This window comes from Choloepus didactylus, chromosome 2, assembly GCF_015220235.1.
Source record: "Choloepus didactylus isolate mChoDid1 chromosome 2, mChoDid1.pri, whole genome shotgun sequence".
NCBI classification, from domain to species: domain Eukaryota; kingdom Metazoa; phylum Chordata; class Mammalia; order Pilosa; family Megalonychidae; genus Choloepus; species Choloepus didactylus.
The window spans coordinates 49239099-49252353 of NC_051308.1; the positions used below are offsets into that span (position 1 = coordinate 49239099).

The 13255-nt window shown below is 37.0% G+C and overlaps 1 long non-coding RNA gene across 1 annotated transcript; it reads left to right on the forward strand.

Moving 5' to 3' along the window:
* Nucleotides 1-1217: 1217 nt before the first annotated feature.
* LOC119525654 lies at nt 1218-5340 on the forward strand. The gene is made up of 3 exons (XR_005214986.1): nt 1218-1242; nt 3649-3683; nt 4602-5340. It is a non-coding gene; the product is annotated as an uncharacterized LOC119525654 (long non-coding RNA).
* Nucleotides 5341-13255: the final 7915 nt, after the last annotated feature.

Genomic DNA, 13255 nt, shown 5'->3' on the forward strand with positions numbered 1-13255 from the left:
CAGTGATAATGATGAGGGTCATACTGATGCAGTGGAAGGGGACTAGTTAGTGAGCACTGAGAAGTACATCCTTAAGGAAGCACAAGCACATTTTGTAGATGCAAAATAATAAGCTTGGAGCTTAGTTACCTGACAAAACGAATACTCAAGGGTCTGTCTGAGGAGAGCTCTGAGAAGAGAGTTCTAACGCAGAAGCCAAATATCCACGAACAGGGACACTCTAGATGGCATTCAGGAAAAAATTCCTCAGAAGCAGCAACTAAAAGGGAAAAGACAAATCAGCTCCACATGGGATTCAAATTTCAACACTACTACATCCAAGTTATGTTTTCTTAAGCAAATCATTTAATGTTTCTGTGCCTCAGTTTTCTCATTTGTAAAATGAGACTAATAAAAGTAACCTAAGGTTTGTTGCCAAGATTAATAATTCGGATAAAGCACATACGTCAGTGCTTTACTTCTACGCCACTTTTGTTAATTGTTATTAATTAATGAGAGAAGGGTTTTTGTTTTTTAGTAAGGGAGGGAAGACTGCTGAGAGAGATGATCCCTGGTATCGATTTTTGTTCGAAGAGGAAGAGGGAAGATTCTGAAACCTACGGGGAGGGTATATTCCCCAGGAGAGTCCGGGGAAATGGTGTGGTCTGCAGTCAATTTTTGGGGTGTCTGCAGGAACGATCACATAGTGAGAAGAGAAGAGCTGAAAGAAGCGGCAGCCCAAGAACACACCCTCCAGAGAATATATGCGAAATCGGCGGCCGTCTAAAATTAACAAAGCGCTTATGAGAAAAGACACGCCTAGGGAAACCTTTAAAATGCGAGCGGCCTCATTTGAGAGAGGAGAGAGGTGAAAAACTGTCGAGGGAGGGACCGAAAGGCGGTCAGAGGCACAAAGGGAGGCCGGGGGGCGAGGTGGGAAAACCTGCAGGCGCTGACTAGCTGTTTCCCCTCTCACTCTTTCTAGCCACAGCCCCTACTGGGAACATCACTTACTGGAAACTGAAGAGGAAACAACCTTTTTGGCCCGGCTTGAAGGCCCCACCTGTAAGGTCCTGAAGATTGCCTCAGACCCCGACGCCCGACCGCTCAGTGATGGGTGGGGCGTAAGCGGATGTCCAGGGGCGCGTTTCCCAGCCCGCCGGAAGCGCCCCGCCTACGACACAGAGCGGGGGCGGGAGCGGAAGCAACTCCTGCGGCGGCGCGTGCCCTCAGATACCGTGGCGGCGGGGGCAGCTGGGAAAGGTGAGTTTCTCAGGCTGATGTTTCTTCCGCAACGTAGAGCGTTTCCACACGCTTTGTGGAGAAACACAAACCCTAGGGCCAGATTCTGTTATAGATTGTCGCCAATGGCAAAGTTTTGCTGGGATTTGTTTGTAGATTTGCCTAGATTTGATATCAGTACAAAATTAACACTTCCCACCCAGGAATGTGGTTATTTCCCCCATTAATTCAAGTCTTCCCTTGTTCTTCAGGTGAAGTCTTGCCGTTTTCGTGTTTCGCACATTTTTTAGAGTTTTCTGTAACTATTTTTGTTGCTGTTGTAAAGGCGATTTTTCATGCCTAATGAACTATTATTGTACCCTGGATACCTTGGGTTTTGGCTTGTGACTCTTATCTGGTCACCTTGCTGAACCTTTGTATTGTGATAATTTGATAGTTCTCTTGGATTTTGTAGGTGATAATTCATCTGTAAATAACAATTTTGGCTTTTCCCAAGAATCCAGTACATCACTAAATAATCTCAGGAATTCCCCCTAGAAAGCAAGTCGCAGGGGTACTTCTTTTTCACAGAAAGGGTATTTCTTTCCAGAAATTATTTGGAATGAGTCTTATGTTTCATTCCTGGTGTTTTTTGCAGGTTTCTGTTAGATGATTTTAAAAAATAAAATCAAAGGCAATTCCTCCTTTTCTTAGTTTGCCAACCCTTTTTATTAGTTCTTAAACTCAGAAATGGATGTTGCGTTTTACCAAATTACTTTCAGTAACAATATTTTGAGTTAATCCTGTGGCTTTTCTCTTTTACCCTACAATAATGGGACTACAATAATAGAGTTTTCCAATGTTGCGCTTTCCTTCCAATTACTCTTTTAGTACATTGTTGGATGCAAATTGCTGTGTATTTCATTTAGAGTTTGCAGCTGTGTTCATAAGTGAAATTAGCTTCTGGTTTTCTTTTGATGTGCTTGTTTACTTTTGACATCAGGTTGTGCCAGATCTCAAAATGAGTTTGATAGATTCCTTTCTATATGCCCTGGAATAGACGTAAGAAATGATCTATTCCTTAAAGCTGTGGTGGGTTTTAAAAGTATATATATATCTTCCATGATTATTGATCTTGCATTTGTTGAGTGCTTCTTGGGATAATGACTATTTTTCTAGAAAAGTATCCATTTCATCAACATTTTCTAATTTATTGGTATAAAATTATACATGGGATTCTTAAAAATTTTTGAAATCATATTGTTCTCAATTTCATATATATTCTATTGGAGTCTTTTTTTTCCCCTTGTTCTGCATTATCAAACCAGCTTTTGGTTTTATTGATCAACTCTTTTAAAAATTTTTTGTCTTTCAATTATGCCTTCATTAATTTCTCCCTTATTTCTTTGGGTTTATTTTGTTGTTCTTTTTTTTGTGGAATCTTGAGTTGAAAGCGTAACTTATTTTATTTCAAAATTTTAAAATGAAATATGAACATGTAGAAAGTTGCAGAGACTATAATGAACAGCCATGTATGACTACCTAACTTTGTCACATTTTAACATTTTGCTATATTTGCTTCAGATTTTATTTTAGTATTAAAGTATTACATATTCAGTTAAGCTCCCTAAACTTATTCTCCCTCCCACCATCTCCAAAGTTAACTACTCCCCTCAATTTAGTATCTGTCATTCTCGTGCAAGCTTTTATACCTGCTACATATATATTAGCTATATAAATAACAATAGCACTGTTTTGCGTGCTACTAAACCTAATATACATGACATCATTCCATAACTTGCTTGTCACTAAAAATGATGTTTGTGAAATTAATCCATATTGATTCATGTAGCTCTAGTTTTCTTTTTTTTTTTTTTTTCATTTTGACTGCTGAATGGTATTCCATTGTATGACTATATCACAATTTACTCATTCTCCTGTTGTTAGTCATTTTATAACTCCTGATTTTTGCCATTACAACATGAGTTAATGGACATTATTACACACATCTTCTTAGGCACATGGCAAGAATTTCTCTAGGGTGTATGTTTAGAAATGGAATTGCAAGGTGGAAGGGACTGCACAATTCATCTTTATTTGATATTATCAAATTATTCTCCAGTGGTTGTACCAGTTTACCCTTCCACCAGCAGTGTATGAGAGTTTCTATTATTCCACATCCATGTCAACACTTGGGATTTTCAGATTTTTACATTTTTGCCGATCAGTGGGCGTGAAATGGTATGTTACTGTGGTTTAAATTGCATTTCCCTGATTGCTAGTGAAGTTGAACATGTATTCTCTACAGTTAATTGCCTATTCATATCTGTGGACTTTCCCCTTTTTTACTGAGTTTTTCTTTATCCATTAATCTGTATGCTCTCTATAATTATACTAATCATCAGTGTTATACATTTTTTAATTCAATGACTTTTCATTTTGTTTAAGGTATCTTTCCATGAACGGGAGTTTAAAATTTTAAGGTAAGCAAATTCATCAATCTTTTTTTTTTTCCTTTTCTGATTTGTTGTTTATATTTTATTTCTTAGATCCTTCCCTAGCTCAGTCTCAAAGATATTTTCCTGTGTTTTCTTCTAAAATATTTAAAATCATTAATCCCCCTTCAAATGTTACTGTGATATAGGGATCTAATTTATTTTCTCCAGGTGCTTTATTTTCCAGCTAGTTGAACTGTCCATTCTTCTCTTGATTGTCAGTGCCCCTTCCATTATATATCACATTTCCATATGTATATGGGTCCTTTTCTGGGCTGTCTCTTCTTTTCCATGGGTCTACTTGTCTATTCCTGCACCAGCATTGCCCTGTCTTAATTATTATAGCTTTAAAATACTTCTTGATGTAGGGTTGCTATGTCCTACCACCCTGTTGTTCTTTTGTAAAAATTGCCTTAACTAATTTATCTATCTTTCAATCATGTTTTGTGATAAACACACTTAAATGTATACATTTTACTTAGGTATCACTTTGACTGGCTCCAACTCCCCAGTTTAGATATAAAGTGATCTCATCATCTTTCAGTTTCAACTTTAAGTTGTAATTTCAACTTTTATTTCCTTTTTAACAGAACAGCTGTTTAGATGATTTCCCTCTTTCTATAATAGATATCTGTTATTTCTGACTGTTCAGTGTCCCTTCTTCCTTTAATAGAGTTTTTTCTTTTAGAAATACCTCTTTCCCATTCTCAATGCTTGTGGTTCAGGTCCAGCTAACTGCCATCTGTGGCTTCAGAAGTGGGTGAGCCACGCTTGGCCAGTGAGAGTAGTACCACCTGCTGGTCACGATGATTGGTCCGAGCAAGGACCCAGGACCCAAGCTGGAGAATTAGGCTCTGTTCCAAGACTTCTTGAAATTATTGAGACATTCTCTTTCATCTGGGGTAGCTAAATTGATAGGATGTAATTCTGGAGATTCCGCTTGCCATCTGGCTTCTGTGAAGGGAGATTCTTCTGAAAAATGAAGATAATACAAGGAACATAGAATCAAGAGAGGGAGAGAATCAATTTCTGCGGACACCATTAAGGAACTGGATCCAGCCATGCTTAGACCAAAAATAAGTGAGTTTTCATTTATATGAGCCATTAACTTTTCCTCCCCTTCCTCCCTTTTCTCCCCCTTTTCTTTTTGTTACAGTTGTCACTTTTAGTGTCATTAGCAACTATTTCTAATGTAGTGTCATCAGGAGCAGAGAACATGTCCTGTATAATTTGTTGTTTGGAATTTCTTGAAGTTCTTTGTGGACCATGAGTCTATTTTTCAGAATGTTTCATGTGTGTTTGAAATGAATATTCTTTTTAATTGGTTCTCAATCCAAATTGTGTTATTTAAATATTCTGTAATCTAATTTTTTTTGTCTATATGATGCTGATTTAAAAGAGAGTTGTATTAAAGTCTTTTACTATGATTGTAGGTATATCAGTGTTTCCTTGCCTTTTGCAAGGAATGTTTTAGGCTTTCTATATGTTACATATATAAAGTTTCATTGCAATTGTAATTTCTTGGTCAATTGAGCCTTTTATCATCATAAAACACTACTGTCCCTTTTTCCTCTTATTTTTTCCTGAAATTCTATTTGGTCTGATATTTACATGGTTACATCTGTTTGTTTTTTTTGGTTAACATTTTGCCCAATATATCTTTTTCTTATAAGATGTTTATTATGACATGTTTCATAAATAAATAATAATATGACAATGTACATACAGTGCCAAAAAATCATAAGTGCCCAGTACTAGGGTCTTTGAAACTCCATTTACTTCACTAACCCCATCCTCTGAATTTTGTTTTATCAGTCTCTTGCATCATAGTTTTGTTACATATGTAAGTATTCCTAAACAACATATTCTTGAGTTTTTGTGTTGTTGTTCTTTTTATAAATGACATATTTTATGTATTTTTCCTACTTGTTTGTTCATTCAGTGTTGTAAGAATAATCTAGTTGAAGCATAAAATGGAAGTTATTCTTTTTAAATGCTGTATAGTAGTCCATTGTATGAATATACCATAGATTATTTATCAATTCTTTGTATGGATATACACTTGGGGGATTTTTCCTCTATTTTTTTGCTGTTACAAACAGTGCTGATAGTAAACTTTCTTGTACTTGTCTGCTGATGCACATGTCCAAGTGTTTCTCTGGATCTGTACCTAGTATGGGAGTTAACTTCGTTTTGCTTTAGATAATGTTTTTAAAACCATGTGCATGTGTCCACACTCCCCATTTTAAGAGTTTTCCTTTTTTAATAGTAAAATTTAATTCACATTTATGTGTGTTTCCTTTCCCTGAATTTCAGATAAAATGGAATTCATATTTAACCATTTTTAAGTTTTGGTGTCATTGACAACCTTAGGTGTGCCAGCCGTTATGGCCAAAGTTTCTTTACCAAGTGATGCTGCATGGAATAGCTAATTGTTGAACTTCTGCAGAAGTTGGATAACAGTTCAAATATTCTCTTGTATCACAGAGTCCAATGAAAAGCAAGAGATTGTTTTTCCACTTGGCTGCCAATGGCTGTGCCTCTGATTCCTGTATTCCTATTTCAGTTTTGAATTGAGCATAGAGGTCAATATTTCCTCCTTTCTCTCCGCCCTCCCCTTTGCCCTCCCCTTTCCCTTTATATCAGCTGTAGGTGTTCAGCATGTTTTTGGAGACACTGGTGGACTTCATACAAGTCCACAAAGACGATTTTCAAGATTGGTTGTTTGTACTGCTGACTCAACTACTAAAAAAAAAATGGGTGCTGATTTGCTTGAGTCTGTTCAGGCATAAGTTCAGAAAGCCCTTGATATTACAAGGTAATATTTTCTTCATATGTTCCAAGGTTACCTCATAGTAATCAGGAATATTTAATTCCTGTGTTAAAGTGAAGATTCTTTAGTCCTTTAAAATAATTTCAACTACACAGGAAAATTCTTAATGATGACCATTCACGTGGTATATTTAAAGTATTTCCTAATTTTAGAAACAGTGTTTTATTATGCATTTAAATATTCAAAATATTTTTTTCAGAGTATTTCAAACCAATGATATATGTTTACTTTCTTATGTAGATTGTTGACTTATTTCAAGTATCCGTTTAGTAAATCAAGATACATCTGGTATTGAGATGTTAGGTGTAGAGAAGCATTTCTGAAAATGTCGTACTTTTTATTGCATTTTTTTCTGATTAAATTATAGTTTAGGCATGATAGATGACTATTTTTTATTGTGTAGGTTTTTAATCCCATACTAGGTAAAAATTCAAATGATCACATTCTTCTGGGATCTAACAATGTGTTTGGACTTATTTCTAAATTGTTATTTCTAGTTAAGCTTACCGTTTTCTTCTTTTCTGCCTTTGGTTTGATGAATTGAAATGTCTTTTTCAGGTTTTTGTTTTCTTTCTCTCTAGTAGTTTCAAAGTTATATATTCTATTTCTCTTCTAGTGGTCTCTTACATTTTAACTTATTAACATCTTAATATAAATATGTTGAGTTAATATATATCCATATGAGGCAGTCTTGTATAGTGTTTAAGAGTAGAGGCTCTGAAGCCAGGCTGCCTGGGTGATCCCAGCTCTACCACTTAGGAGTTATTACATGTCCTCTCTGTTCCTCAGTTGCCACCTCCAAACAAGATAATTTTAGCATGGTTTTATTACCCTTACTTTCCTCTTCCTCTCCTCCTCGGATGGAAGATACCTGGGATTTTAATGACAGATACTTTTCTGTTTATTTACAATGAATACTTAGTCTGATTCAGTATTTTTAGTGGTTTCTCTGTTTGCAACTTACATCCCATATCTTAATGAATACTTTCTATTTAGTTTTTGGCTAGCGTACATCCACATAATAATTCTTTTGGCCTGGGGTCATTACTTTTACAATGTCTGAGTCTGCATGCCTGAAAATGTCCTTATTTTGCCCACTCAATTGAAAATAGTTTGGTGAATATAGAGTTCTAGACCTATAATCACTTTCTATCATAAAATCTTGAAGTTATTAGTCTTTTGTTTTCCTAGAAGCAAAAATGCTAGGAAAAGTAGGATATCAGCCTGAATCTTGATCCTTTAAAGACTTTCCTCTTTTTTCTTTCTCCAGAATATTTTTAGTATTCTGAAATTTTAGCACAATCTTTGTAAGTATAAATCTTTTTTATAGTTATTCTGCTTGGTATAGTGAATCTGTTTAATTTGAGAACTACTCTCTTTCTTCTGTTCTGCAAAATCTTCTGTTATATCCTTGAATATTTACTTCCCTACTGTCTTTTGTTATTCTTTAAAAAAAAAAAAAAACTATTTCAAAATTTCTCTTTAACAAAATGTCATTTTCACAGAAAAAAAAGTCTAGAAATTCCCAAGATAGAACCTCAAAGAAGTTTTACCACATGTGATTTTATATTACATTTCTGTAATTTTTATTACAAATTTGTAATTTTATACTACATATTTGTAAAACATAGTCCTGTTTCTGCTAATTAACTAATTTCTACTTTATTTAAGGAGAGATGGCTATAGTGTAGTGGCTAAAAGTAAAGGCTCTGGATTCACATTGTCTGGGTTCAAATTATCAGCTATACTATTATTTATTAGCCTTTCACTTTGGGCATGTTACCTAAAACACTATTTTCTCAGCTATAAAATGTAGATCATAATAGTACCTGCCATATAGGTTTATTTTTAGGATAAATGGCATAGTACATATAAAGGATAGTATCTAAAACATAGTAAACACATAATAAAATTAGCTGTTTGTATAATAAAATTTGATATATTTACCCAATAATAAATGGTATTGGATAAAGGATATGGTGTTCCACCACGAATGCCACAAATTTCAGGTATTTAGCCACCTGAGCGAATTTGACAGCCCTTGCTTAGTTTAAAAACTTGGCCATTACTTTAAACATCTCAGCCCATCATGATCTGACACCCCACCCCACTCCACCCCCAAGACCAGCTTTCTCCTCCAGCTTCATATTGCCTTATTTCAAGATACTCCCCAGCATGTCCCCGAAATTCTATCTATAACAAATTTCTAGGAACATCAGAAGGCAACTGCTGTCTTGTGCCTGACCTCACATGTTCTTCCCCTTGACCAGCATTATCACTGCATTTTACAGATGAGGAATTTGAGGCTCTAGGAAGTTAAGGGACTTGCTTAAGGATACATGGGTAGTGCAGGTATATAAGCCAGATCTTTTTCCTGCTGACCATCTTGAAAATGGAAGAAAGCATTGTGTTTAGTGACTGCTGATCCTGAAATAACCAGTAACTGGAAAGAACATGAATATAATCAATCAGATACAGATTGTGCACAGAAAATGGGCCGGTTAACTGATTAAAACCAGACCACTGGAAAGTTCTTTATATAAACACCATGATTGGGAAAAGTTTCAATCTGATTAAGTTGAGTTGTACTATTAGTCATTGAAGGGCCCATACTTAGTGGGGAATCTATTAAGAATACTCCAGTTACTACTCATCAGAAAATCTATGAGGCAGTGGACACTTGTGTACATTACACATTTGTGGAAATGTATGGAAAAATTGTTACTAGTAATGAACATATCTCCAGAGACAATTCTTAGGAAAATAAAAATCTAATAACCTCTTTGCTGTACTCTTTCTGAACCATCTTCTTTTGTCATTAAGGAGACAGCCTCGAATAATGTTTGATAAGCAAATCAGATGTCTCTAAGGTCTTTGCAAGAAAAAGAAGTGAGAGAAGTGTTTTTAGTGGAAGACAGTGGGGGTGGTGGAGAGTGGAAACTGGAGTTGGCATACTTAGTCTAATGGGGACAGCCTCTATTGAGCCTGGCTTTTTGAGGAATGAATGTGGGCTTTGGGTTAAACAGTTTTTCAAAAGAAGTTGGCAATCCAGAATTTCATATGAAATTATTTAGATTTTAAAATAGTGTGCAAGCCAAACAAAACACATCCATGGGCTGGATGGGTCTGTGGGCTACCAATTTGCAACTCCTGATATGAACAGTTAGAGAACCTCAGCTTGAACTTTACTGTACAGTGTGCTTTGATATGCTTAAGGCAACTTAATCTCTCTGATTGCCAATTTTTCATCTATGAAACAGGCATAATACCTGCCTATCAGAGTTATAAAGATTCAGTGCATTAGTGGGTATATGTAGTTCAGTTTAATGTACTGAGCACCTACTATGCACTTGAATGAAACATGGTTTTTGGCTTCAGGGAGTATGGGAACAAACATGTAAACACAATGTCAATGTGATGTCTACTTACCACTTTTCCCATGTCCTCTCCTGCCTCACTTCCAATCTATGCTTCACAAAGAGTGATCTTTTTAAAAACATCAATCAGATCATTCATTCGCCTGCCAGAAATACATCCTTTCAATTCATTTTATAAAAACCACAAACTCCTCACTATGTCCTCAGCACTACACATTCATCAAGTGCCACTCTCTTTTCCACTGGGCTCCAACCACACAGGCCTCTTTTCAGTTCCTTAAACCAACTCTTTTATTGCTCAGTGTCCTCTGCCCAGAATTCTCATCCTGCTTGCTCTTCCCATGGCTGACTTCAGGTTTCAGCTTCATTCGTACAGGTTCTTAGTAGCAAAGAATAGAATCCACTGTAGCTAGGAAAGAAAGGGACTTTGTGAAACAATATTATGTAGCCCACAGACTCTCCAGGAGGGCCACAAACCAGACATGGACGCAATACCAAATACTAAAACACACCAGAGATTCTAGTGAAAATCTGCTGCCACCAGTACTTGACACCAAACATACAACTTCCCCAAACATGGGTGGTCATTTATGAAAGTAAGGACTGGGTACCAGAAGCTCTGCCCTGACCCTGACCACTGTATAGCCCGGGAATTCAGCATGTTTCTTTCTTCCTCTTGCTCACTTTCAACTTGAAGTTTTGCATAGTTATGCCTGATTGGCAGGTCTAGGTTGCATGCCAAAGGTGTTCAAGGAAGCAAATTCTCACAGGAAATTTCTCACATGTTAGATGGTTGTTCAACAGTGCTGGGCTTTCAAGAAAACATCTCATATGAACAATAAATATAGTGTTACCTCAGCATAAAGGACTTCCCAGACAGCCCTAAATATATTCTTCACCCCCAACTCCAGCCATTGTTCTTTCACTGCACTCTATCATTTGATATTCAAAGTAGTTTAGTACAACTTAGTATACTGTTATATGTTTATTTGTTCAATTGACTTATAAATCATGGAGCCACAGAGTCTAGTCTCAGTATGGAGCTTCATTACAAGAACTACAGGTCAAACAGCCAAAAATAATTTTTAAAAATGTATTTCAGTCTTTAAGGTTAAGACTTTCTGGGAAGAAAAAAAAAGCATCAAAGGGCCCAAAGTCACAGTTCCCAACTAGAATTCCCACAGTTTCATATTCCCTTTTCTCTCTTCTTAAATTCTCCCCAATGCTTATGTGGCTCTGTTTAGCTTTTCTCCATTAATCTTACTCCTACAACTCTCCAAATTTTTTCAACCTTTGCCTTATTTCATATCACAAACATCTGAACAGGTTCTGAGAGAGAGATTTTTTTCCTAGGGCACAAGGGAGAAAAGTTGAGAGGAAAAGTCTTTATCACATAGAAGAGGCTGGAAACATTGACACATTGATCATTTTTGTTCACCACTATGGACAGCCTCCAGATTATAGATTTTATGAAGACAAGGACACTGTTTGTTCTATTTGCATCTAACACAGAATCTGACAAACACTTAGTCAATTATCAATTAACTTCTTTTTTCTGAGGAAAAAAGTCCAGTAACTGAGGCACAGCCAAGGAACCATGCAGCACAGAGCAGGGTCTCTCAGCTTAGTGAAGGGTGTAGGGGGGTGCCCTGAAGGAGGGAAAGCAAAGGCAGAATCTTAAAGGCAGGAAATTGCCAGGCAAAGCAGCAGGTTGAGTGTAGAGAAGGAGCATTCCAGGTAGAAGTGTAGTAAAGCAAAGATAAATGTGAAACCACTTGGTGTGGCATTGCTAACTGCAAAGTAGAAGAGCCAGGAGTTGAAGCTGGAGGGGCAGAGGTGGGGCATGGAGGGCTTGTACAACACACCAAGGAGGCTGGGCTTTCTCCTATGGGTGATGGGAGCCATGATGTGGGTGGGGAGTCATACTCCGATTTTCATTTTAGAAAGAACACTGGGTGGCAGTGTGGAGGTTGGCTTTGAAAGAAGCAAAACTAAAAACAGTGAGAATAGTTGTAAGGAAAAACTAATGCAGGTCTGAAGGAGGGCAGGACAGGTAGTAGGAGTAGGTAGTAGTAGTAGTTTAAATAAACATTTGGAGGTAAAGTTGGCAGTACTGGGTGGGTGACTGGATAGGGAAGGTGAGGGAGGGGTCTAGAATAATGTCCAAATTTCTGGCTTGGACAAGGTAACCAAGGTAGAATGGGAGAAGTAATAGGTGGACAGTGGTGGGGAGAGTAGAAAGATATCCAGTTCATTTACAGTGAAAATGAATTTAAAGTACCCATGGCTTCTAAGATTGAGTGTTCAGCAGGTATTTGGATATACAAATTTACAGCTTAAAGTGGAGGCCAGGCCCAGGGATACAGACTGAGGAAGGAGCAGAATGGAGGTGCTACTAAGTTCAAGAGTCAGCTATGGAGTGCACTGCTCTTCCCAGGGGAGCATTTGGCCCTGACAACATTCTTTTCCTTTGGCTTCTATGACCCACCTCCCTTGGTATTTCTCTCACCTTTGATTATTCTTTCTCCAAATGTTCTGCAGGCTTCTCTTTCTCCTCCCGTAAAATGTGACGTCCCTGAATGATTTCACCCCCAGCTCCTCTACTGTGCATCCATCAAACCTTTTTCTCCAACTGGGAATTCTTATATAGGTTTAAGATCCATCTCTCCAACCCCTTTCTAAGGATTTTAGAGAAAATCAATAGTCAGTGTGGACTGATTGTCAGGGAACACACAAAGGGTTTATACCTCACCATCCCATTTACTAGTATTCAAGACTGACACTGTGAATTGAACCTGGCTGTGACTATTTCTTGTTTTCATAAAAGCATCAAAGTTGTAGATCATGGGCCAGAATGCAGAACTGTTAATATGCATTAGTATGCACCCTCACCTCCATCGTACTTTAATCCTGTGCATACCTTTCTCAAGGATATCAACTCCCCCTTTATGTCTAGTGTGTTGTATTTTTTTTCATTAGAAAATGAGCAAAATGGAAATAAATATTTAAATCCTATAGATATGGAATAAAAATAACTATTCAATCATAAAAGAGGAAGAATAGTTTACATGGACCCACTTTTTAAAAGCAAAAATCACAACTCCTGTGGTGGTCTGAAGCTGTATGTACCCCAGCAAACCATGTTCTTAAATTTAATCCATTCCTGTGGGTATGTCCCCATTGTAAGTAGGGTGACCCCTTTTGATGAGGCTACTTCAGTTATGGTATGACCCACACAACCAGGATGGGTCTTAATTCTATTACTGAAGTCCTTTATAAGAGAATGAAATTCAAAGAGAAAGAAAGCAAGAATCTGAAACAGAACCTGCAGAGAAGGAAAAGACCCAGAG